The sequence below is a fragment of the Mus caroli genome, unplaced genomic scaffold, assembly GCF_978045245.1.
Source record: "Mus caroli unplaced genomic scaffold, Mus_caroli_1 scaffold_5, whole genome shotgun sequence".
Lineage (NCBI taxonomy): Eukaryota > Metazoa > Chordata > Mammalia > Rodentia > Muridae > Mus > Mus caroli.
In genome coordinates this window covers 131,377,756-131,403,208 of record NW_028227260.1, presented here as the reverse complement: position 1 = coordinate 131,403,208, position 25,453 = coordinate 131,377,756, and the positions used below count along the sequence as shown (strand labels likewise).

General features: G+C 38.8%; 1 protein-coding gene and 1 pseudogene across 6 annotated transcripts in view; both read left to right on the top strand.

Annotated features, from left to right (window-relative positions):
* Positions 1–25,453, top strand: part of Hs6st2 (heparan sulfate 6-O-sulfotransferase 2) — a 281,379-nt gene that overhangs the window by 45,874 nt on the left and 210,052 nt on the right. The gene's annotated exons all lie outside the window — the stretch shown is intronic.
* On the top strand, positions 8,161–8,443 carry LOC147004803 (NEDD8-conjugating enzyme UBE2F-like; annotated as a pseudogene).

Below are 25,453 nucleotides of genomic sequence, written 5' to 3'. Positions count from 1 at the left end.
TATCATTGAAGCAAAAATTTCACATTTCATCCAAGACGATTGGTCAATGAGTTTTATTTAATAATCCAATAGAAATAATTCCATGATAATCCACTAAACCCAAAGTTAGAAGAATAGATGAAAGCATAGCACTTAAGAACAGGCAATTTGAAGCTTCAGTGAGAAGCCAGGCAGAGAAGGAGATAGCTATTCAGTCTCCATTTGTAAGGACAGTGCACATTATGTCTAATTTAGTGGAATTTTAAACATGTTTTTGGTTTTTGAGAGTTTCATATAATATATTCCTTTCACTCTCTAGGTCGTCTCTGTCCCCCTCCAAGTCAGGTTCTTAAAAACAACAGCAACAACAACAAGCAAATAAAACAAAGCCAAAGAAGCCCGAGAGTGCGCACATGTGGGACACACACACACACACACACACAGAATCAGAGACTTGTCGTGACTAATAATTACTCCTGAGCATGAAGCCTGCCATGGAGTGTGGGGGATACACTCAGTGTCACTCAGTTAGAATATAGTGTTGTGAAGGGATAAAGGAGAAATTAGAATAGAAGATTGAATGTAGTAGTGGAGGGGAAGGGGAGAAAAGGGAGGGAATATGGGGAGGGATAGCTAACAATGGATTGATTTCCCATTTTCCTGAGACAGGGTGGCTCTATGCAGCTCTGGCTATCCTGGAACTCCCTATGTAGACCACAGTGGCCTAGGACTCAGTGAGCTCCTCCTACTTTTACTTCCCATGTGCTTGGATTAAAGGCTTGGTCCAACACACCTGACCTGTTGATTTTTTTTTTCTTTAATGACTATGATCTTTCAGAATCCCAGGTCAGGAACTATGAAGGTATTTTGATTGCTGTAATTTCAGATTTTTATACAAGACCTGCCATGGGGCAAGGGCTCATAAACCTGATTGACTAACTGGAGAAGACAGTTTTGGAAGATGCTTCCCAAGGATGGTGGAGGTTAATAATTCACCAGGAGATACAGGATACATAGACAAATAGAAGGGCAAAATCGAGCCCCATCTGATGCCACAAGTTAGGGTTTCCAGAATGAACCAGTTGAAGGGAAAATTATATCAAAGAGGAAGAGCAAAAGATGAACATTTCCGATTTTCCCCCAAAGAACATTCCAAGAGAAATTATAATGTAGTCTTAAAGGGGTAAATTCTGTCTTAGGCTTCAGATATATTCGATGATATCATTTGATGGTTGTAAAATAGACACAATTCTAGCCCCTTATGTGAGGTAGTAGGGCCTGCATTCATGATGCCATGGATGTGATTATGTGGGGTTTGGGAGAATGAGTTTCAAGTGGTTGCTCATTGTTCTTCATCAGAGACCAATGTAGTGTGTCTGAATTTGGATAAGAGATATAGAAAACTGGTGACCCTTGGACCTGAGAAGGTCATAGTTCTTATCGAATCTAGCCCCTTCAATGAACATATGAGGAAACCGAGACTCAATCAGGGAAAGTAAGTTGCCATAGGTTGTTCCAGGTTGATTGAAGAATAAACTTTAAGATACCTTACTGTCAGTCTAGTGTCTGTCTCCATTCATACTTCAGTGTGATTTTGCTGTGGAGATTACTGAAATTAGGGTGATGAGACTCTAAACTAAGTGACTTATATGTCTAGTTGGTGAGTAGTAGGAGCCTGGCTCTGTCTGGTTCTAGTCTGCGATGAAAAGGGGGAGGGGGGAGGGGACTTCAGCGAGTTCTCAGGAAAGACCACTGTAAAGAGATTGTATTTAAACTGACCTCCAGGGACCTTGGGGAAGGAGGATCCCTGTTAAAGATGGAAGAAGCCAGTCTGAGAGTTGTGCACCCCTGCCCCCCCCCAAGATTAATTTGCCCTCAGGACTCTTGCTGGGGTCATTCCTTGACAGGCCCACTGCAGTCTGGCACTTTCATCGCACAAGTGCTCCATTGTGGTACTCTAATTTGGCAGTTTGCTCCAGAGGCTCATGTCACGAAAGTTTTCTTAAAGCTTGTCTGTCTGCTGTGTTTTCAGTAAGAGCAGGATGAATCAGAATGCAGGAGGAGTGGGAAGGAAATGAGTTAGGAATAGCTCTGTAAATTCCCATAATCCCAGATTATGTGGAATACTGACAAATTCTTCTTTTCTAAGGTTTTTATGATGCATCATGCTACAGAGATTCCTTGAAGGGTTTTCCTATGACCCTCAGAGGCATGTATTTGCAGAGCCCCAGAGATCAAAAGCAAAGAACTACTGGTTGTGAGAAATATAAAACCATCCCTCTATGAGTTAGGTGCTGGAACAAAGGCATCTAAGGCCGAGCTTTGACTTCCTGCCCTGGGACTGAGTTGCCTTTGAGTCTTCCCTTTGCCATTTCTGTTTAATATGTGGTATACATAAAATGTCTAGTCTTTTAAAAAACAACAGAATTGCACTTTCATCAAAAGGATTTGTAAGGCATTTATGTTATCCACCATTCTCCATTGTATTGATCTTCTTAATGGTTTTTGGAGGTGATTAAAGTATGCTCATTGAAAGATTGTATGGAAATTGCACATAATCCACTAAGAAAAGATGATAGATTCAATATGTTGGATTCTTAATTTTCTTCTTTCCCATGCTTTTCAAGATTTTGATGTTTGCTGTTCTTCAATGTTGACCACTCAGCACTGGTGGGAAAGAACTAGATCTGAGGTTGTTTGGCCTAGCGAAAGAACTAGAAAACTACTAAAACAGAAGTTTTATTTGATTCTGTCTTTTTTTTCCTAACTGAAATTCTGAGAACTGTAGCTGATGTCCTAAACTTATAGCAAGCCATTTCCACAAAAATTGGAAAGAAAAGAATAAAACTCACTTTATCATTAGGTTCAGCACCCAGTTTGAAGGCTTTCAAAGTCCTTCTATGGCAAATGGTAGACTCAATGTGAATAGGTTTATGAAATCATGTTCATGTTGTCATCTGTCCAGTTAGGAATGCAATCTTGGTGGGATGGATGGAAATGTTTGACTCTGCACTTATTACCACCCGTATAGCTATTGAAGTGATGACCATTCTTGGTGGTGGTACAGTATGATGTATGATATGCTGCCTCCCTAAGGACCTTGATACAGGGCAGAGGTGATTATAACTAATCATTGGTGCTGCTATAATGATCCATACACCAAGATTAAGCCACTGGATGAAGTAATGCGATTTTTTTAATTTTTTTTTTTTTTTGCTTTTGAAGAGCAGCTGGACAGAAACAAGGATACAAACTACTGCCAAGTGAAATATAATGCTCCAGGGGACAAAGAGAAGATACTGTAAACTTAAAAACATTACAAAACTGACCATCTGTGTTATATATTAAACCACAGCTTTTCGATTTGTTATGGTTTGAAGGATGACTTCATAACATGTGCCACTCCCCCTACCTTCCTTCGGCTCCAGAAAGCATTCTATTTTCATAAATGTATTTAACCAATTTCTATTTTGCTTTACTTCTTTTTTTTTTTTAAAAGTTCAAATCAGCGGTCATTAATTAAGGCATTCTACTGTTTCCTTGCCTTGAGACCTACCACGTAGTCTCACGGTGCTAATTTCACCACAGCTGTGGTAAATGCACCAGTATGTAGCCACCCACCCGAAATGAATCAAATCAGTGCAGAGTCGACAGCTGAAAAACATCTTTCTGCCAGGATTCAGGATTCCACTCATTTTTGGGAAACCCTGAGGCCTTACAATCCTAATATTTCCATGTTTTGAGAGAACTGAGCAGTAGTTCTGGCTTTTTTGTTTGTTTGTTTGTTTGTTTTGATCTTCCTGCTGGAGATGGAAACCAGAGCTCTGTATACATTAGGCTATGTTGTGTTTGACAACCCTGTTCCAGCCCCAGCTTAGTAGCTCCATCTTGATAATGCCTTAAATGTACTTTACTTAATTAGAATAGAATTTCCTCAAGCAGAAAATCACGTTTATATGTTAGCTAGAATGCATCACCTCATAGCTACCCATTGTCTCTACGCAAAAAGGCAGCTCTGTGCTTGCTTGGGATTTCTATGGGTCTGGTTTTGAAACACTTGTAATTTAGGAAGGCAAATAGTATTCAACCCTTCCTCTTTGATAGGCTTGTAGGAATCTGAAGCTTTGCTAATTCTTTTTTAAAAGTACAACCTTTTGAAACATAATTCACAGTATAATATAGTTTACACATTTAAAGGGCATAATTAAATTTTAGAGGCTATATTCATGAGGTTGTGAATCCAAAAACTGTAGTAAGTCTTAAAACATTTGTATTACTCCCCAGAGACTCCCCATACTCCTTAGCTCATACTCAGCCTTTCCTCTTTAAAGCCCTAGGCAACTACTAAACGGCTTTCTGTCCATTTGTGCATTCTCTACATTTAACATAGATGTACTCACAGGATACATGATCTCCTATTACTGGCTTATCTTTTATTACTTGTTTCAGGGCTCATCTGTGTTGTAGTATCTTGTAGTGCTTCATTCAAAACTGTGGATGAATGACATTCCGTTCTATAGTTATGCCAGTTGACTTCTCCATTCAGTAGTGAATGGTTATTTCGGTTGTTTCCTGGTTTTGATTTATGCATAATACTGCTCTGAACATTTGTGTATAGGCCTAGTGAAGCCACAGAGTTTCATTTGTAGTCATTTGCTGTGTCATTTGGAGTTGTAATGCTTAACCCTTTGAGGAACTATCAGGACATTTTACACTCCCATTAACCAAATATGGGTTCCCAATTTCTCTGTATCTTTGTCAGTTCTTGGTGGTACTGCTATAACTATCTTTCATCATAACCACGCTAGTAGATAGGAACTGATATATCACTGAGGTTTTGACATGGGTTTTTCTGCTGACTGCTTACGTTAATCAGCTTTTCATCAGATTATTAGTCATTTGTAGATTTTCTTTGGGTGAAATATTTGCTTAAGTTCTTTTCCTATTTAAGAATTAAGTGGGGGGGGGAGGGTATGGGGGACTTTTGGGATAGCATTGGAAATGTAATTGAGGAAAAGATGTAATAAAATAAAAAAAAGATTAAAGAAAAAAAATTATGCTACTCCTTGTCAGCTAATAAGTTGTAATTATCCTTGATACGTTCTAGATGTGTGTCCACAAGCCAAAGTATTTGTAAAAATGTTCTACTATGGCTTTCTAGTTATACCCCCTGCATTGCCATGGGTAGAACCTGGCGCCACATGTGAACTATGCAAGAACCTTATCCCTGAGCCTTAGTCTCAATCTTTTCACTTTCTTGGCGGTGTTCTTTGAAACCCAAAAGGCTTTCATCTTAATGTGTAGTCTGTTTATTTATTTTTTTATTTTTTGTATTGATTTCATAACTACAAAGCCATTGCATGCCATGAAGATTTATAGCTATGTCTTCTAAGATTTCTATAATTTTGACTCTTCTTATACTTATGTGTGATCTTTTAAGTTAAATTTTGTGTATGGTATAAAGTAAGAGTCCAGTTTCATCCATTTGTGTATATATTGTTTTGAAACAGAACCATTTGGTGAAAAAGCTAGTGTTGGTTGTCCCTTTCCTATCTCACAGTAGCTGTGCATATTGTAATTATTCTAGTGAGGCAGCTATAAATTTGTTAGGATGCCTTCAGCAATGGTGGTATGTACCATAATTATATTCTGGGATTCCACCTCTGATGACCTATTACTCATTTTCAAACAAAGTTAGCATTAATCCACTTTCAAAAAAAGTTCAGAATTCCATTTTACTTACCATGCTTGATGGACTGGCCACAGTATTTCATTGTGCAGAGGTAACAATTAGAATTAGTGGGTTATTGTTACCACTTAAATTTGTAAATCTCCTTTCAAGCCCATTGTTGAATGCTTGTTCTCTAGCTTATAGTACTAGACTCCTGGAGATGGGGCCTCACTACAGGATGTAGGTCAGTGAGGTGTGCTCCGAGGAATTCTATACTGCTCTCGGTCCTTTCTGTTTCTCCCCTGTCTGCGTCCTGGCTTTGATAAGACAACAGCTTCTGTCACATGGACTGAAATCTTTGAGACCACGAGTCAAAAATGCATCCTTCCTCCCATAAGTTATTCATATCTGATATCTTGTCATAGCAGCGAAAAGAAGCAATAAAACACAGAAAATTGCAATCAGAAAAGCGGGGTCATTACTGTAACTATTTGAGTGTGGTTCAGGAGTGTTTTGTGAGAAGAATTAGGACAAGTTGGAAAGGCAGGCTGGAGAGAGAGAGTGCTCTAAACAGAGCCTAATGGATCCTTCTAGTGGAAGCTGAACAGATCAGCATGCTTATAGGAATGATAGGAATGTGGACAGAAAAGACTGCAGCAAAGACCTATTGGGAAGTGAATCATTTGTATTACATTCTGGCAAAGAAATTCTCCAGACGTTGTCTATGCTCTAGGGTTCTGTTGGAAGCTGAGGTGTTTTTTAATTTTTTTTTAAAATTTGTGATTACTGTTATTATTACTATTATTACTGTGAGTGGTTTTGCATGTATGTACTTGATATGTAGGGAAGATGTATGTGTTTCACAGCACACTTGTGAAGATCGGAAGACAACTTTGACAAGATACTTCTCTCCTTCCAACTTTGTATCAAATTATTAGGCTTGCATAACAACTGACTCTACCGACTGAACCATTTAGCTGACTCAAGAATTTGAGTTTAAATGTAATGGACTATTTAATCTGGTGGAAAAAACTACAGACAGCCCAGCATTCAGGATGTTGCATGAATTTTGCTGGCTGCTTTTCTTTATTGTTACAAGGAGAATCAGAAGCAAAAGAGGAGCAGAAAGATTTGAAAAGCTTTCAGTTTGGCCAAAAATAAGTATGTGCAAACATGGGGCCCATGATAATTTGGTTGCCTGTGTACTGTATTCCATGATAATAAGAAAAATGACTTGAAAGAGTTTCAGGAGTTGGTCAATCAGCACTCATTACAAGATGTAAAAGAGCAAAAATCATAGGCCAGGCAGTGGTGGCCCACTCCTTTAATCCCAGTACCCAGGAGGCAGAGGTAGGTGGATCTGTAGTTCTCTGTGAGTTCGAGGAAAACCTGGTCAACAAAGTGAGTTCCAGGGCTACACAGATAAACCCTATCTCAGACAAGAAAACAACACAAAACAAAACAATAGAGCTAAGTCATTTGAAAGACTTACCTTCCTTCTCTTCTCTTCTCTTCTCTTCTCTTCTCTTCTCTTCTCTTCTCTTCTCTTCTCTTCTCTTCTCTTCTCTTCTCTTCTCTTCTCCTCTCCTCTCCTCTCCTCTCCTCTCCTCTCCTCTCCTCTCCTCTCCTCTCCTCTCCTCTCCTCTCCTCTCCTCTCCTCTCCTCTCCTCTCCTCTCCTCTCCTCTCCTCTCCTCTTTCTTTCTTTCTTTCTTTCTTTCTTTCTTTCTTCTTGGATGAACAGATGGCAAAGAAGTCATGCTCCCTCTCATATGGCCCTTTAAGGAAGCATTTCTCCAGGATTACCATCTAGACATTAAGTGATTCCATGATCTAAAGGATTCCAGCTCTAAGGTGAAGGTCTCAGATCTTTGCATCATCTATATGTCAATGTTTTATAGCCATGTAGGATGCAAGTGTTATAGGATAATGCCCCAAGGTCTGACACTATTACTATCACTATCACTATCACTATCACTATCACTATCACTATCACTATGACTATTACTATGGAGCACTCACAAAAAGGGAGCTATCATGACTGCCCTCCAAAAGACCCAACAAGCAGCTGAAAGAGTCAGATGCAGTTATTTGCACCCAACCAATGGACAGAAGCAGCTGACCCCTGTGGTTGATTTAGGGAAAGCTGGAAGAAGCTGAGGAGAAGGGTGACTCTGTAGGAGGACCAGCAGTCTCAACTAGCCTGGACCCCTGAGATCTCTCAAACACTGGACCACCAACCAGGCAGTATACACCAGCTGATAGAGGACTGCTGGGTCTGTGTTCATTCAGAGATGATGCACCTAACCTTCAAGAGACTGGACCCCAGGAAGTTTAGAGGTCAGGTGGGGTGGGCGGTATGGGCATCCACATGGAGAGAGGGGGTGGGAAGCAGGTGTGGGTTGTGGAGCTGTTGGAGGGTGGATGTGGGGGGGGGCAGGGAATGGAATATGGAATGTAAAAAATAAATTAATTTTAAAAAAGAAAGAAAGGTGGTAGTAATACCTACAACATGGTGCCTCCCAAAGTGAAATGCTTGACGAAAATCTGGCACCCCAGCATCACAGAATCAGGGGGAATATGTCTATGTTTAACTAAGAGAACATTCAATTGATGGTACTTGCTGGGCTCCCACTAAAACGTTACAGCATGTTGTTTGGGGATTAAACTCTTTATTTACTGATCTTTTGAATTTTGTTGATCCACTGAATATTGAAGCTGCAGAGCATCATTTTTGGGACAAGGAGCACTTTCGGGACAAAGTGGCTGAATAAATCAAACGCTATGCTAGATGATAAGAGGAGAGATCCCAGGTCTGAGGGCTTTGTCACAGTTGTCTCTGATGTGAAACAGCTCGAGGTAGCCCTCCCTGTTAGCCCCTTGGCATTATCCCAGTCCTGGGACCATGCTGTCCTGAATAAGATCCTCCTGACTACCCACTGTAGGTGTCGAACAACATAATACAGCAAGAAAGTGTGTCTGCCATTGCATACACTAGCAAGATTTTGCTGAAAGGACCCAGATATAGCTGTCTCTTGTGAGACTATGCCGGGGCCTAGCAAACACAGAAGTGGATGCTCACAGTCAGCTATTGGATGGATCACAGGGCCACCAATGGAGGAGCTAGAGAAAGTACCCAAGGAGCTAAAGGGACCTGCAACCCTATAGGTGTAACATCAATATGAACTAACCAGAACCCTGGAGCTCATGTCTCTAGCTGCATATGAATCAGAAGATGGCCTAGTCGGCCATCAGTGGAAAGAGAGGCCCATTGGACTTGCAAACTTTATATGCCTCAGGACAGGGGAATGCCAGGGCCAAGAAGTGGGAGGGGGGAGGTGGGGGACTTTTGGGATAGCATTGGAAATGTAAATGAAATAAATACCCAATTTAAAAAAAAGAAAGGCTTAGCCAAAAGCAAAAAAAAAAGTATTATGTAGCAGAATTATTTCAATGCTTATTATATTACCAATAAATGTGTATTAAAAAAAAAAAAAAGAAAGTGTGTCTGAGCCTCGAGAGTTGTCTGCTTCCCTTAACATGTTTACTGAAACTACTGTCTAGGCTGTCTGGTGGAATTCCTCCAGATTGTAATGAACTCACCGCTGAGGATATACAGCTTGCTTCTTTCCCTCTAACAAGCGTTGTCCTGCATAAGTAATGTAATGCCATGCTCTGTGTGAATGGCAGGATGGCAGTAAGAAACCCACTATAAACTGTGATTGGGTGCACATTCTCTGAGCTTCTTCCATGAATGTTGACCCTACCTAGATCTGAAGCTTCCCAGAACGCATAGTCATTCACTGTAGATCTTACTGAAATGCCTATTTTATTTAGAGTAAGTATATTTTGGGACAGACTTGTAATTTGTAAAAAAAAAAAAAAAAAAAAAAGGGAATAATAAGGGATAATGCATAAAGGTGTGAGGATGAAACCTAAGCTGCACTAGAGACTCAAAGAAGTTGAGGGTGCCAAGAAAAGATCACTTCTGCTGAAGAAAAGCCCAATGCAGTGAGCACATTAGTAAATGAGAAGTGTAAATCAAATCCCCCCAAAATACAAAGTATTTCACTGTTAGGAAGCTGAGGAATGTGAGAGACTAAACTCTACCAGGTACGAAATTTATTTTTTTAATTGACCCAATTCTGGGTCAAACATTTGAAGGTGGGTTTGTGTCCCCATCACTCCCTGTCTATCTACTTGAGGTGATCTCTTCAGGTTCCATCTCCCCACTGTTGGGCATTTCTGCTGAGGTCACCCACATTGAGTTTTGGGTGCCTTTCACATCCCAGGTCTCTGGGATTTTCTAGAGGTCCCTCCCACCCCTGACTTCTGATAGCAGCACATTTCCATTCATTCTCCTGACCTTCTGGGCTTCTCTCCTGTCTCCCCTCATATCTAAGCTGTCCCTCTTTCCCCCTCTTCCTTATTCTACTTAGGTCCCTCTCTCCCTTTGCCTCCCATAATTATTTTGTTCTCCTTCCTAAGTGAGATCGAAACATCCTCATTTGGGCCTACCTTGTTTGTCCTTTTATGTGTGGTGTATCATGGATATTCTGTACTTTATGACTACTATCCACTTATCAGTGAGTACATACCATGCATGTCCTTTTGGGTTTGTATTACCTCTCTCAGGATGATATTTTGTAGTTCCATGCATTTGCCTGCAAAATTCGGATGATGCCCTTTTTAAAATAGTGGAATAGTATTCCTTTGCGTAAATAAAACACTTTTCTGTATCCATTCTTCAGTTGAGGGACAACTGTGTTTCTTCCAGTTTCTGGATATTACTAATGAAGCTGCTATGAATATACTGGAGCACATATCCTTGTGGCATGATGGAGTATCTTTTGGGTATAAGCCCAGGAGTGGAATAGCTTCGTCTTCAGGTAGAACTATTTCCAATTTTCTGAGGAACCACCAGACTGATTCCAGCGTGGTTGTAGCAATTTGCAATCTCACCAGCAATGGAGGAGACTTCCTCTTTCTCCATATCTTCATCAGCACGTACTGTCACTTGAGTTTTTGATCTTAGCCACTCTGATTGGTATACAGTATAATCTCTGGGTCGTTTTGAATTGCATTTTCTTGATGACTAAGAATGTTGAATATTTGTTTAGGTGCTTCTCTGCCATTTGATATTTCTCTGTTGAGAATTCTCTGTTTAGTTCTGTACCTTATCTTTTAATAGGGTAATTTAGATTTTTGGAGTCTAATTTCTTGAGTGCTTTATATAGTTTGGATATTATTCCTATATCAGATATAGGGTTAGTGAAGATCTTTCCCCAGTCTGTAGGTTGCTGTTTTGTCCTATTGACAGTGCCCTTTGCCTTACGGAAGCATTGCAGTTTCAAGAGGTCTCATTTATCAATTGTTGATCTTAGAGCTTGAGCCACTGGTGTTCTGTTCAGGAATTTCCCCCCCCTGTGCCAATGTCTTTGAAGCTACTTCCCAATTTCTCTTCTATTAGCTCCAGTGTATCCGGTTTTATGTTGGGGTTTTTGTTCCACTTGGACTTGAGCTTTGTGCAAAGTGATGAATATGGGTCCATTTGCATTCTTCTACATGCAGACCACCAGAACTGACACCAAATATATTTGCTATAGTCTGTTTGTTAAGAGTAAATCATTATATCTGCCCCACATTCAAAGAAAGTTGGCATGCAGAAGTGATTACCAGTGGATCATCAGGAGCCAGCTACCTATCACATCTCTCAAACTCTTAACATTCTACCTTGAAATCTTGCAGCATTTTGCCTAAGGTATGAAAAGCATGTAACAGTTTAAGTTTCTTAATCACAGCATTTTTTGCTATTTTCATCATATTCTATATATGTCATATAGCACATAGTACAACACTAATAAATTGCAACCTATATTTTAAATAACTAAAAACCCAAACCCAGATATTTAAGTTATTCATCTAACCATCAATTATCATGTTATTTATTCCTTCTTTTGTATCCCTAGTCATCTATTTTCCTTTTGCTAAGAGAACTTTATTATTTTTTTAGTTATGGTTTTTCTGGCAATGTTGTTTTTTTTAAAGAAAGGAAAAGAGCTAAGAATGAAGATTGAAAAGAAAGATATAAAGCTATCATTACTAATACCATTTGGCAACTTCCAAAAATCAATGCCACTTTACTACTGCTTCAACAGTAAATGACAGAAAAAAACTTAGACTTAAGTAAATTCTCCCAGAATACTCCTTATTTCACGTTATTTTTAAATGACTAGAGTGATAGAGCACCTCCTTTTGTGTTAACAGTTCAAAGCTGTCACACCCATTCTTGTGTGGCTTTTTTGGCCTTTCATGGCCTCTGATGGAAAGTATGATGTCATTCTTATCTTTGTTCTTCTCAGCAAAGTTTCTTACTCTTATTTGGATTGGAATGTTCTGTAGCGTGTTTCTCTCCACTCTTTCTGTGTAGGGTACATTAATGTTCTTAAACCCGTGCGTTTACAGTTTTTAGACACTATTCAGAATTTGTTCTTTATTTCTTCCTATCTTTGAGAGCTTTCATGAAAGCACTTGGTGTTTCATCACAGTTGAATGTGTATGTGACATGTATGCTAATGTGTATATGTTTATGGGTGGGCAAGAGGTCAGTATTGGGTCTCTTTCTCCATCAGTTTCTAACTTTTGAAATAAGCTCTTTCCCTGAGCCTGGGTTTCACCAATTCAGCCAGCTGATGAGTACTGGGGGATCCAGTTATCCTGCCTCACTACAGTGCTGTGGTTACAGATGCAGGCTATTGTGCTCTGCTTTTATGTGCATGCCGTGGATCTGAACTCAGATCTTCATGCTTGCTTTAGAGTCACTTTACTGCAGAGTCATCTTTTCAACTCCATATCCCTTTGTTCCTATTGAGGCTTAATGTTACGTTTTGTGTAGGATGTCATCAGTCTTTAACCTGGGGCTCCTTTTGTCCTATTCCTGAGACAATACACCTTTGAGGGCTCTATTTAATGTCCCCAGAAAGATGAGCTCTTTCCACTCTGTTGCTAGGCAAACAGAGTATTTCTGTTCCTCATTCATTTTATAAGAAGTGTTTCTCTATTTTTTGTGTTTTATATTTTTATTAGATATATTCTTTATATTTCAAATGTTATCGCCTTTCCTAGTTTCCTATCTGAAAATCTCCTATCCCCTCCCCACTGCCCCTGCTCCCCAACCCACCCACTTCAGCTTCCTGGCCCTGACATTCCCCTATACTGGGGCATATAATCTTCACAAGACCAAGGGCCTCTCCTCCCATTTCTTTCTTTGATCTTGGGATCTATATAGATCAATGCTTACCCAGCAACATGAAGGAATCTTATCTAAAGATGCTTGGATTTCCTTCTGTTCAGTTCTGTCCTCCATGGTACTTGTCGATTCTAAAAATTGTTTTGGCCTTCTCATCCATTAATATCTAGGGTTCATTTATATAACCTCTCCTTGGATGAAAACCATCAATAAGCAATGCCGACATTTTGTGTGTGTGTGTGTGTGTGTGTGCATGCGCGCGTGTGTTGGCTGTTCTTGATTATCTGAAACAACACTTTTTGGTAATATGTTGTACAATTTTATAGTAGTTTAATTTTATCCATTTACTCCATTAAGTAGAAGTAGAATTTGTTCCCACATATTTTTTGTGTCTGATTGAATTTACACTTTTGCTTTCTAAGTGTTAACTTCTTTGACTTATTAGCATGCACATTATCCTCCATATATATATATGCATATTTTTCCTAAGTTAATGACCATAGTAAAGCGATACTGTCTTTCACTTAGTATTTAATATAGGAGTGGTATCCCTAACTCAAATGTCTGAACTCCCAAAAGATGGTGAAATCTTTTTTTTTAATATATTGATCAAAAATGTTCAGATTTGGGAACATGTTAGATTTCAGAATTTTACATTAAGAGTATTCGCCTAATAAAGTCCATGTAAATCATACAAAATCTGAAGCCCCCTGACCCCCTGTCAATCGGAAATAGTTCTGACCTGGAACAATTTGGATACAGGACACTCAATCTGTAGACATGTGAGATAGTTGCTTTGCTACTTTGAACCTCTCATTATATATGCCATAACATCCGTATATATTCACATTAGAGCCTGATCACATTCCCAGTTATGAAATATCACTTGAGCTTTGAATTCGAACAAAACACTGAATGTCGCATTGTCCTCTTTTTCAAGGCAATTGGTCTTAATGACACTTAATATTTGTTATTCTTAATTCATGTAGGGATCTTCCAGATTATACTATTAGAATGACAATATTGTAGAAGCAAAAAAGATGCCTGAAGTGTTGCTTTTTCATTAAAGTCATGTACAATTAATTGAAAGTATGTAGAGTTACTTTTGAGAAGAAGAGATTAAGGATTTGGAATATATCTCATTGGGAGAGAGCTTACATAGCATGCCCAAAGCCCTGGTTTCGAACCCTAGAGCCATATGACTACAGATTAGAATTCACAGGCCAATGTCTGGAGGCTGAAAGGAAGTTGGCAGTAGAGGAAGGAAGTAGATGAACTTACCAACTAGCCATATGCCTCATAATTGTTTACTATCAGTTTAGAACAATGATAGATATCCCCAAAGACCTTGAAACAAGTTGTATGTAAAGTTCTCATCCAATGACAGACATGTAAAGAATGTGTTGAGCAGAGTGTTAGTATGTATATGTGCTGTGCATATGAAAGTAAGTATATAAATGAATGAAAAGGCTGAATTACATTTATTATAACTCATAGATGTCAGAGATTTAGTTAGACAATTTTAGAACAATTTCCATCAAAGTGAAGTTTAAAAATCAATTTATCTCAGTGAGAAGTACCGCCAGTTGTTACAAGCAGCTGCTTTTGTCCAATAATACTAGGGAAAGGAGAATCCATTGTAGTTAATAAAAGAAGAACTTCTCTGTCAACATGATAAGGTTAATGAATACGTCTAAAACTATAGTAATGTGATTGCTACCTCCTTCTAGCTTCAATGTAAGTGACAGTTAGGAATGGTAAGTTAGAGGAGGACATTTTCAATCTCTTGATTGAAATAATGAAACCCAAGGGACCAGTGATGGAATGTTAAAGAGAGAGAGACAAGAAGTAAAAGGATTGCGTGATTTTCTTTTTTATGGCTGGGATAAAGTCGACAGCATTTGAAGTAAAAAATAAAAATATCCACTCACTTAGTTTTCTTGGCAATATTCCTATTTCTTCTGTGAAGCTAGACTTTCTGCTCTTTAGCCTCTTATATGATCCCCTGGAAACTATATTGTGTTTTAAAATGAAGCATGTTAGTCTCCTAATAATTTTTCCCTTCTGAAAATAGCCTTGTTTTTCTTGTAATTTGAAAACCTTTGTAACAGTACTCTGATACTGGAGCCTTAGACTTGACACATATAACCTGTGAGTCACTCAGAAGCATTTTAGTTTTGAAAAATAATTTAAATTTTTTGAGATTAGAGTATAACCACATCACTTCCTCCTTCCCTTTCCTTTCTTCAAACACTTCCATTGTTCTCTTTCAAATTCATGGCCACTTTATATATATATATATATATATATATATATATATATATATATATATATATAATTGTTGTGACACATATTTATATATAAATTATATATTATTTATATTTTATATAATATGTATATATGAAACTGTAGGTACCAGAGATGCATTAGACAGTCCTGTTATAAGGAACCCTAAGCACATCAAAGAGATATTATTGGTTATTGGTCAGTTCTTCATAAAGTTTCTGGGATTCAATGGGAAAATCTGGAGGATAAAGGCCTGAGTTCTTGGCCTAGATTTGTCCCTAACCTTTACAAAACCAGATACTTAGGAAATTATGTAGTGAGTTCACTCTCCCCCACAAGCTATATACATATAGTAAAAAGACTTCTGCTTTGGTGATATTTTTATGGGTTACAATGGCATTTTTATTTTTCTCCTATCTTTCTTGGCTGAAGTCAGACCATCTAGATGAAGCCCCCCTTCTTCCCTTTCTGCTTTCCACACTGCCCCTCAATATCTTGACCAGTTTGGGAAGAACTCTGTTGACCTTCAGTGTGCAGTTTTCTCCATCTGGCAATGGTGATTGACATGTCAGAAACAGCCACCTTTTGAAGTCCTGTACTATAAAGGAGGGTCCTAAAGAGCTTGAGGACCACTAGCACTAGCCACCAGCAGAGTTGGACTCGTATCCTAGGGTCTCTCTACCACATCTTATCTATCTTGCCTCTCTCCAGGCTGTGTGTAAATGTTTCTCAAACACAGCATGTGTGGAGATCACCTGAGAATCATGGAAATGCAGCTTCTGACTCAGCATCACGGGCACAAGTTCTGTTATCCTGGGTATCTATTACTTGATTGTTGATGCTGAAACTATCGACCCATAGATCATATTTGAAATACTGTAGCAGAAATGCATGGAAAGTCAAGAGTCTCATGACCAAATTGGTTATTTTTTTAAAGCAATGAAGTGATGTCATAGAAGACAATTTTCTTTGATTTTCACAACCATATTAAGCATGAATTTCTAATTTATGAAACACTCTTTTGATAAATATTGTATTGTATCAATTTGGGTAAGGAAATTCGACAGGTGATTAGAATTTTGTCCCATGGTCTAGTTTCTTTTCTGTTGATATGATAAAATTTCCCTGACGAAATGGATTGCTTTTTCACATGTCATGATTTTGAATTTTACAGGTGTTATAGCATGTATCAGTATTTTGATTTTTTATGATTAAATAATATTCTACCATATGGATATATTACAGCTAGTTTGTTCATTATCAGTGGGTAAGTGTTTTACTGGTGGTAGATAGTGCTGCTGTGAATGCTTCTGTATATTTCTTTGCTTGGACATGTATCTTCATTTACTCTACATTTACATCTAGGAGTAGATTACTATGTTATTTGGTACGTGTATATTGTTAATTTAAGAAGATGCCCGAATATTTTCCCAAGTAGCTGTACCATTTAACTTTTCAACAGTAATTACTTTCACATGTTCTAGTTCATCACATGCCAACCAAGCTAGTTATCATCTGCCATTGTCTCTTCAGCTGATGGCCTCTCATTTTTTAAATTTAATTCCTTGTCCAATGGCAACTGGATATCATGCATTGATAAGCCATTAAGATAGCTACATTGAAATGAGTATTCAAATATTTTGTTCACTTATAGTTCACTTGTATTCTCATTATTAATTTCTTAGAACACTTTTTTTGGTATTTTACATATAAAATGTTTATTATCTCTTCTGCCTGTGGAAAATTATCTGTCGTTACTTGTTTGAGAATACTCTAATTTTTTATTTCACTCTGCATGGAGAATTCTTGGTTGACCAGTCTTGTTTCCCAATGATTTGAATGCTATTCTGCTGCCTATTGTCTCCATTGATATAGACAAAACCCCAGCCATTTATTGTATTGATTCTCCTGTGTATATAAGATTTCTTTTCTGTCTTGCCTCCTTATAAACTCCCTTTCCCTTGGAAGAGCAAAGGAATTGTACTCAGGGCTTTGTGGAACCTGTCCAAGTGCTCTACTGAACTGTAACGCCAGCATATTCTTGTCTTCGTATTAATCTCCTCCTGTCCTGTCTCGACCTTTGCCCTGGTTTGACCATGATGTTTGTAGGCATGGAATTCTTTGTGTTTATCGTTATTGACATTCTATATGCTTTTGCTTGTAAGTTAATGCTCTTATCACATTTGGGAAAGTTTTAACCATTATTTCTTCTTATACATTTCTCCCCTTTCCTTCTGGAAGTTTCATTAGCATAGTGAGTGATGATGTCCCACATATCTCAAGTCTGATGTTTTTATTTTACTTTTTTCTTCTTCAAGTCAAACTATTTTTTATTTATATTCAAATTCATTAATCCTTCCCCTGTTGTCTGAATTTGTTTGCTCGAGCCTCTCTAGTACATTTTAAGTTTCCCCTACTTTAATTCCACAATACACACTTTCAGCATACTTTTATCAAGGAAGATTTTATTTATTAATGTATTTCCTTTCCTTACATCTTTGTTCATTTTTAACACTGTGTGTGTGCATGTGTGTGCAGGGAGGCCTCTGACCAACTGTAGATATATTTTCTCAGGCAGAATCTACTTTGCTATCTGTGACAGAGTCTCTCCACTGGTCTGGAACTCACCAAATAGGCAGTTAGGCATGCTGGTGAACTCCAAGAATCTGTGTTCCTCTGCCTTCTAATCTCTGGAATCATAAGCATGAGACCCTGGTGGACCTCCTCTCTTGTCCCCTCTCCCCTCTCCCCTCTCCCCTCTCGCCTCCTTTCTTGTTTCTTTATGAGTTCTTCAGAACAAGGCTAAAGTACACCCCCCCACACACACCCCAGGGCTATGTCCTCATCCTCTTCTTTAATTTTTTTTGGCTATTTTCTTTGTTTACATTTCACATGTTATCCTCTTACCTGGTTTCCCACCCCCTATCCCCTCCCTTCCTCCTGCTTATATGAGAGTGTTCCCTCACCCACCCACTCCCACCCCCCCCCCTTGAATTCCCCTACACTGGAGCATCAAACCTTCACAGAACCAAGGGCCTCTCCTCCCACTAATGCCTGACAAGGCCATCCTCTGCTACATATGCGGCTGAAGCCATGGGTCCCACCATGTGTACTTCTTGGTTAGTGATTTAGTCCCTGGGAGTTCTGGAGGGTTTGGTTGGTTGATATTGTTGTTCTTCCTATGGGGTTCCAAACCCCTTCAGCTCTTTCAGCCTTTTCTCTAATACCTCCATTGGGGACCCTGTGCTTTGTCCAATGGTTGGCTGCAAACATCTGCATCTGTATTGGTAAGGCTCTGGCAGAGCCTCTCAAGACACAGCTATGTCAGGCTCCTGTCAGTAAGCACTTCTTGGCATCCGCAATAGTGTCTGTGTTTGGTGTTTGTATATGGGATGGATCCCCAGGTGGGACAGTCTTTGGATGGTCATTCCTTCAGTCTCTGCTCCAGACTTTGTCTCTGTACCTCCTTCCATGGGTATTTTGTTCCCCCTTCTAAGTAGGACTGAAACATCCACACCTTGGTCTTCCTTCTTCTTGAGCTTCGTGTGGTCTGTGAATTGTATCTTGGGTATTCTGAGCTTTTAGGCTAATACCTACTTATCAGTGACCATGTGTGTTCTTTTGTGATTGGGTTACCTCACTCAGGACAATATTTTCTAGTTCCACCCATTTGCCTAATATGGTTCCTTTAAGCTCTGTGATAAATATATTTTAATAAATCATTTGAAGTCCTTTCTACTAAATCCAGCATTGAAATCTTTCTATTGACTGACATATTTCCTGAACACGTTTCTATTTTATCGTAACGTTTTGTTCAAAACTTACACTTTAGATAATAGATTAGAACAATTGTGGAATCTAATGTTTTCTTCTAAAGTTTGTTACTACTGCTAATTTTTACATCCTATTTTATTTTATTCTTGTTTATTAACTTGTGTGCAGTAAATATGTGAACTGTCTTCCACATGATATGTAGTTCATAGTTTTTTCTCTCAGATTTCTTCCTTATTCATTGTTTTCTCCTTCTTTCCCCCTGCTCCAGGTTTCCCATGGTACTTTCCTGTGTTTGGCAGAGCATTGATCACAGATTCTGATGGGGGTTTGGATTTGGGGACGGTGATGCATTTCAAGCTTAGGCTATTTTGAGTCTGTTCTGACTATTCTTTCCGTCTGACTCACATTGCAATATCTCTGTTCTCAGTGACTCTTGGTGGTTATGCTAATTGCATACCTTTTTTTCTTTCAGCAATGATAATGTATACTTTTTCTCTCTTACTGCTTATTAGCTTAAGACCTGAAATCGACCTCCTTTGGTCTCAGAAGTTAACTAACTTCATTTTCTGAAAAGACGTATAGCTTTCTAATACATGTAATTTCTCAGTCTCTACTTTTTACTATGATATACTGAGATGCATCACCGGCCCATAATTTTGTTTTCTAGTATAATCACAAACGTATGCAATTATCACCACCAATTTAAGACCATTTCCATCACTCTGCAAAGAAACTCCATGTTTATTAGCATTAAGTTCATACCCCCTCTTCCCTTCCACCCTTGAAAGAACTTCGTCATGAATCAAACTTCAAACTGTTATTGCTGAATAGTATTTCATAGCATAGGTAGCTACTTTTACTCTGCTTATTTATTGCTTTTTAGCCATTTTGTTTGTTTGCATTTTCATCTATAGTGAATTCACTTTTTTTTTTTTAGACCGTCTTTATTGGCTTTTTTGGATATATACCTATCCACTTTACATGTAGTATAATATGTACTGTGATACTATTTGAACTTACTTTTTCTCACTAAAGAATTCTATTCTATGTTAGATCTTTATTTCCATTCTTTATCACACCTAAGTCCTTGTTCTAGTGATATCCCCCTTCCTACATTCACTTTTAAAATTATTTTATCTTACTATTTTATGTATATGAATGTTTTGCCTTCCTGTATATCTGTGTACTGTGTGCCTCTGTTGCCATCAGAGGCTAGAAGATTTCACATTCTCTTAAACGGAAGTTATGGATGTGTGTGCTCAGAATTGAAGTTAGGTCCCATGTAAGAGCAAGGAGTGCTCATAACTGGTGGGCCAGCTCTCCTGCCCCACTACACTCATTTTTATTCCCATCTCTAACTATTCTGTCAAATGACAAAAAATGATCTGATGTGGCCTAATCTCAGTGTATTCTCCTTTTTTATTAGATATTTTCTTTATTTACATTTCTTTTTTCTTAGATATTTTCTTTATTTACATTTCAAATGTTATCCCCTTTCCTGGTTTCCCCCTCCGAAAATCCTCTATCCTCTCCCCCTCCCCCTGCTCACCAACCCACCCACTCCCATTCCTGGTCATGGCATTCCCCTATACTGGGGAACAGAACCTTCACAGAACCAAGGACCTCTCTTCCCATTGATGACCTACTAGAGACTGCTCCACCTGCCCCCTACCCCCATCCCACAAACCACCACCAAACCCAGACACTATTGTGGATGCCAATAAGTGCTTGCTGACAGGAGCCTGATATAACTGTCTCCTGAGAGGCTCCACCAGTGCCTGACAAATACAGAAGTGGATGCTCACAGCCATCCATTGGACAGAGCACATAGTCTCCAATGAAGGAGCTAGAGAAAGTATCCAAGGAGCTGAGGGGGTTTGCAACCCCATAGTAGGAACAACAATATGAACTAACCCAGTACCCCTAGAACTCCCAGGGATTAAACCACCAACCAAAGAAAATACATGGTGAGACTCATGGCTCTAGCTGCATATGTATTCTTTTCATTTCCAATCATTTCTTTTTCATTCAATTAGTTGTTAAATAAATGTGATCAATTTTGTTGTTAATATTTTGAAATTTATTTTCTATTCATCTCCCATATCCCTATCAGTCATACTTTTTCTTTTGCTCTGCCTTAAGGCAACTGTTCTATTGCTGTGATTAAACACCATGATAAAGGCAACTTACAGAACAAAAGTCTTTAATAGGGCTTATGCTTTCCAAGGGTTAGAGTCCATGGTGGCCGAATGAAGGCATGGCAGCAGGCATAACTCAGAGCTCATACCTCTAAGGGCAAGCAGGAGACAGAAAGCTACCTTCTAAGCCTACCCGTGACATACCTTATGCAACAAACCACACCTCCTAATCCTTCTGAAATAGTGCCACGGATTGAGGGCCAGGTATTCCAACATAATTAGACTATGGGGTCATTTTCATTCAAACCACCACATGCTTTTTCTGTCCTCTGTGGTGTGTTGTACTTCTGCAATATCATTTAATCATCTGCTTTATGAAATAGTTGTGATTTAGCTGTGCTTTTTTTTTCTTTGCATTCCCACAGTTGCCTAGAGTAGGATCAGAATGCATTAACACTCAATGAATCCAAATCTCTTCAGTTGGGGATTAATTTTAGATTTTCAAATTTATTATTTTATCCTCTCTTCTTTTCCTTTCCCATTTATTCTTTCTTACTCCACATCTTCTTTTGTTCCTTTTCTTACCCCATCTTTTGTCTGCTTTCTTTTTTTCACTATAATAATGTATGATAATTATTTCTATAAAAGTTTGATTTGTATTATGCACTCAGCAAAAAAACTATTGGTTGGGGCTCAAAAGATGGCTCAGTGGTTAAGCACATACTGCTTTTCCAGAGATCACCAGTTTAGTTGTTAATACCTACATCAAGCAGCTCATAGTTTCCTGGAACTTTAACTTCAGGGCTATGGTGGCATTTCTATCTTCCAAGGGCACTTGAATTGGTGTATATATTCCCATATACAGACATGCATATACATATGTCTATACTTTTAAAATGGATATTACATAAATGTTGGTTAATTAGTATCTCTGTTGTCAATTCTTTTAGTGCAAGCCTCTCATATCACTTTTGAAGCCGAGACAGAAGAATTTCAAGCTGCAGTTCAGCCTTGGCAAATTAGTGAGACTCTATCTCCAAACAGAAAGTAAAAGAAAGTTTGAATGAATTCCTGTAATCTCAGCATTGAGGAGACAGAAACAGGAAAACCAGGAGTTTGTCAGGCCTCATAGTGATCACCTTGCCCTGTAGAGAGAACTTGAAATAGACCTGGTTTAGAGGTGAAGTACTTGCCCAGTATGTGCACGGTATCAGGCTCAGTTCTCAGTAGTAGAAAAAGTAAAAATCTCTCCAGAATAAACAATACACTATCAGATGAAGTTTTCTCCCTTTAAACTTCTTTACAAAGATTTTTCGGTTTTCATGTTGGTGAAGATTAACCTTTGCATTTAGTGCAGAAGGGGAAACAGAGACAAGAGGCCCTGCTTGAAAAGTGTAACACAGCAAACATTTTGTTAGCACTTGTAAGTTAGTAATGGAGAATGCAGCAGACATAATTCACGCCTGGAGTATCCCAGCAAAGGCTGAACACAAACCACCGAGCACTTGTTCCCAGGGGGACTCCTGTTTTAGGGACAAGATTGAACTCATATTCATTGCATAGCACCCTAGTAGCAACAAGAACTGCAGGAGAGTATTAGGAGAACAGTGGTGACCATTGTAGAGGCTTAGTGTCCAAACACAGGGGTAAAGGTTTCTTGGAGCCATAATCTTTCGACACCACCATTTGCTTTATATCTATCAGTGGGCTCAGGGAGTGAAACTTCGACTTGTATTTCCAGAGGCATAGGCTGAGGAGGTATTCAGTTGCTACATAATAGACAAGAATAAATCGAATTGAAGATTGAACTGAACTCAATCTGATCTCTAAGGTTCCTTGCAGTCTGAAAATTCAGGCTCCTTGGATTTCAGCCATAGCAGTTCTGGCTTAGCCTTCCCAAGGGAAACCCTGCGCTTCCTTTGTTTTACCTAGCTCTGTGTTTGAATAGTGTAGGCTTTCAGTCAGGTCCTGGGAGGGTGTCAGTTTCTTGTTGCACTTACTAGGATGTGATAGGATTTCAAGCAACACCCAAAGAATATGTTTCCGGGAGGTCTAGCCACACTTTCTACACATGAAATGTATGGCTGTTTAGAGCAAGCATTCTTCATGTTGCACAAGATTCATGGGCTGTGAGGAGAGGGAGCGTCTCAAGCCTCACCTTGCATTTGCTTGGCTTTAGTTAAAGGGATTCCTCCTGCAGTAAGCCTTTGCAGCATCAGCTGCTTTGCATGTGACATATGTCTGTACCATGTAACTTACTCATCTCTGATTTAGTGTGAAGAGGTCAAAAGCTCTTAGAACTGAGTTGTGCACTCCAGCTTTATAATTAAGCGTAGATGTTAATTCTTTAAATGCTTGTAATTAGTAGATTTCTAGTTTTTTTTTGGGGGGGGTCAGGCAATCTGTTTGGAAAGCTTGAAGCAACTGGGGCACTGCTGGCTTTGGTGAAATGTATTTAATTTATTTTTATGACAGTCTTCATCGTAGAAATGGGATTTTCAAATATTGCTTTGCCAGGCAACATTACTTATTTGCTGGTTTTTATTTCAGGATTGGGACTGGCTCAGGGTGCTGGGGAAGCATTTTGTGCTGCTCTGTATTACAGTTGTAATATCCAAGAAAATTGTTTGATTGTATGTGGTATCTAGGATGTTGTACTTTATTGAAAATGTTCCAGATTTTGACAGTGTGATGCGTTTATTATTCTTGATTTATATTCCAAATGATCTTATTTCCTCTAAATTAATACTTTGTGCAATCTTTGAGATTCTATTTTGCTTTCTATCATCATTAAGAAGCACTTCATTGGTATTTTGTATCATTCACTACCCTCAAGCATTGAATAGGAAAGAGAAAGCAGATACATTTCTTATGTAGCATAGAATCCATTTGCCTTAACATTCACATTGATCATGAGACAAACCAATCGTCACAGCTTTGGTAGAAGTGTTGACAATGTTCAGGATGAGAGGAAGAAGTTCAGATCTATTTGTGTGTGTGTGTGTGTGTGTGTGTAATTGTCTTTTTTTTGTTTAATTTGGGAAAAGATTTTTTTTCAATTTTTATTAGGTATTTTCTTCATTTACATTTCAAATGCTATCCCGAAGGTCCCCTATACCCTCCCCCCACTCTGCTCCCCTACCCACCCACTCCCACTTCTTGGCCCTGGCGTTCCCCTGTACTGAGGCATATAAAGTTTGCAAGACCAAGGGGCCTCTCTTCCCAGTGATGGCCGACTAGGCCATCTTCTGCTACATATGCAGCTAAAGACACAAGCTTTGGGGGTACTGGTTAGTTTATAATGTTGTTCCTCCTATAGGGTTGCAGACCCCTTCAGCTCCTTGGGTACTTTTTCTAGTGATTGTCTTTTAGATAGTATTTATTACTCATAGTTCTCCTTCTAGAATATCATTCAGCTCCATTGCCTGTACAATTTTCATAACCATCTCCTCCATGAAGCCTCTACAATGCCCCTGCCTTCATATCAGAAGTGATAATCTTGTCACTTTTGGTACTGTGAATCTCATGATCATCTTTCTTGGGGTCCTTACCTTACTCTATGAGTTCCTTTTTGGTTATTGTATCATCTGGCTAACAGACACCTGAGAAAAGTAAGTGTAAGGGTTGCCTTGAAGCACCTCAGTATCCTCTAGAGTGCTTATTGCATCCATGGTTGTTGAACAAACAGCCTTCCTAATTAATTGAGGTAGTTCTTTTGAAAGAGTATTTGTTGAGTCCAACAGCGTATATGGAATGAGGTCTCACTCCAGGTAGACAGAGCTGATGCACTGGAAGTGGAAGACTCACCTGGGCTCCTAATATGCTGCTGAGTAGTAGTATAACCTTCAATGAGTTCTCTTTTCTCAGGTTATTTTTCTGTTTTTTTGTTATAGATATTAGTACCTGGCATATATAATGTGAAAAGATAGTATAAAGATGAAAGAATAAATGTATAAGCAAACCATTTGCAAATTATAAATCAACACAGATAGTAAATTTCCATCTTACAGCCTCATTTTTCTCACCTGTACAATAAAAGTCTCAATGCCATCCTGGCTGAGTTAGTGGGAGCATTCAATAGGACAACCTGTAGAAGTGCCTAGCAAATAGTAGGTGTTTAATAAATGTTGTGTGTTCCAATGCAGGGTTTTCCCAGAAATTAGGGAATATGCACTGAAGTTGGGGTGCTTGGACTGTGCAGTCAACTACTCCCCACCCCTTAGCCTTGCTAGTTCCAATTTTGTAGCTATAACATGCAAAAGTAATTAAATCTACTAGCAAATGTTTCTAGGATTTTGTGTAGGAGCCAATAAAAAGAGTAAATATTATTCTTTAAAAAAAATTGATGCCCTTGATGT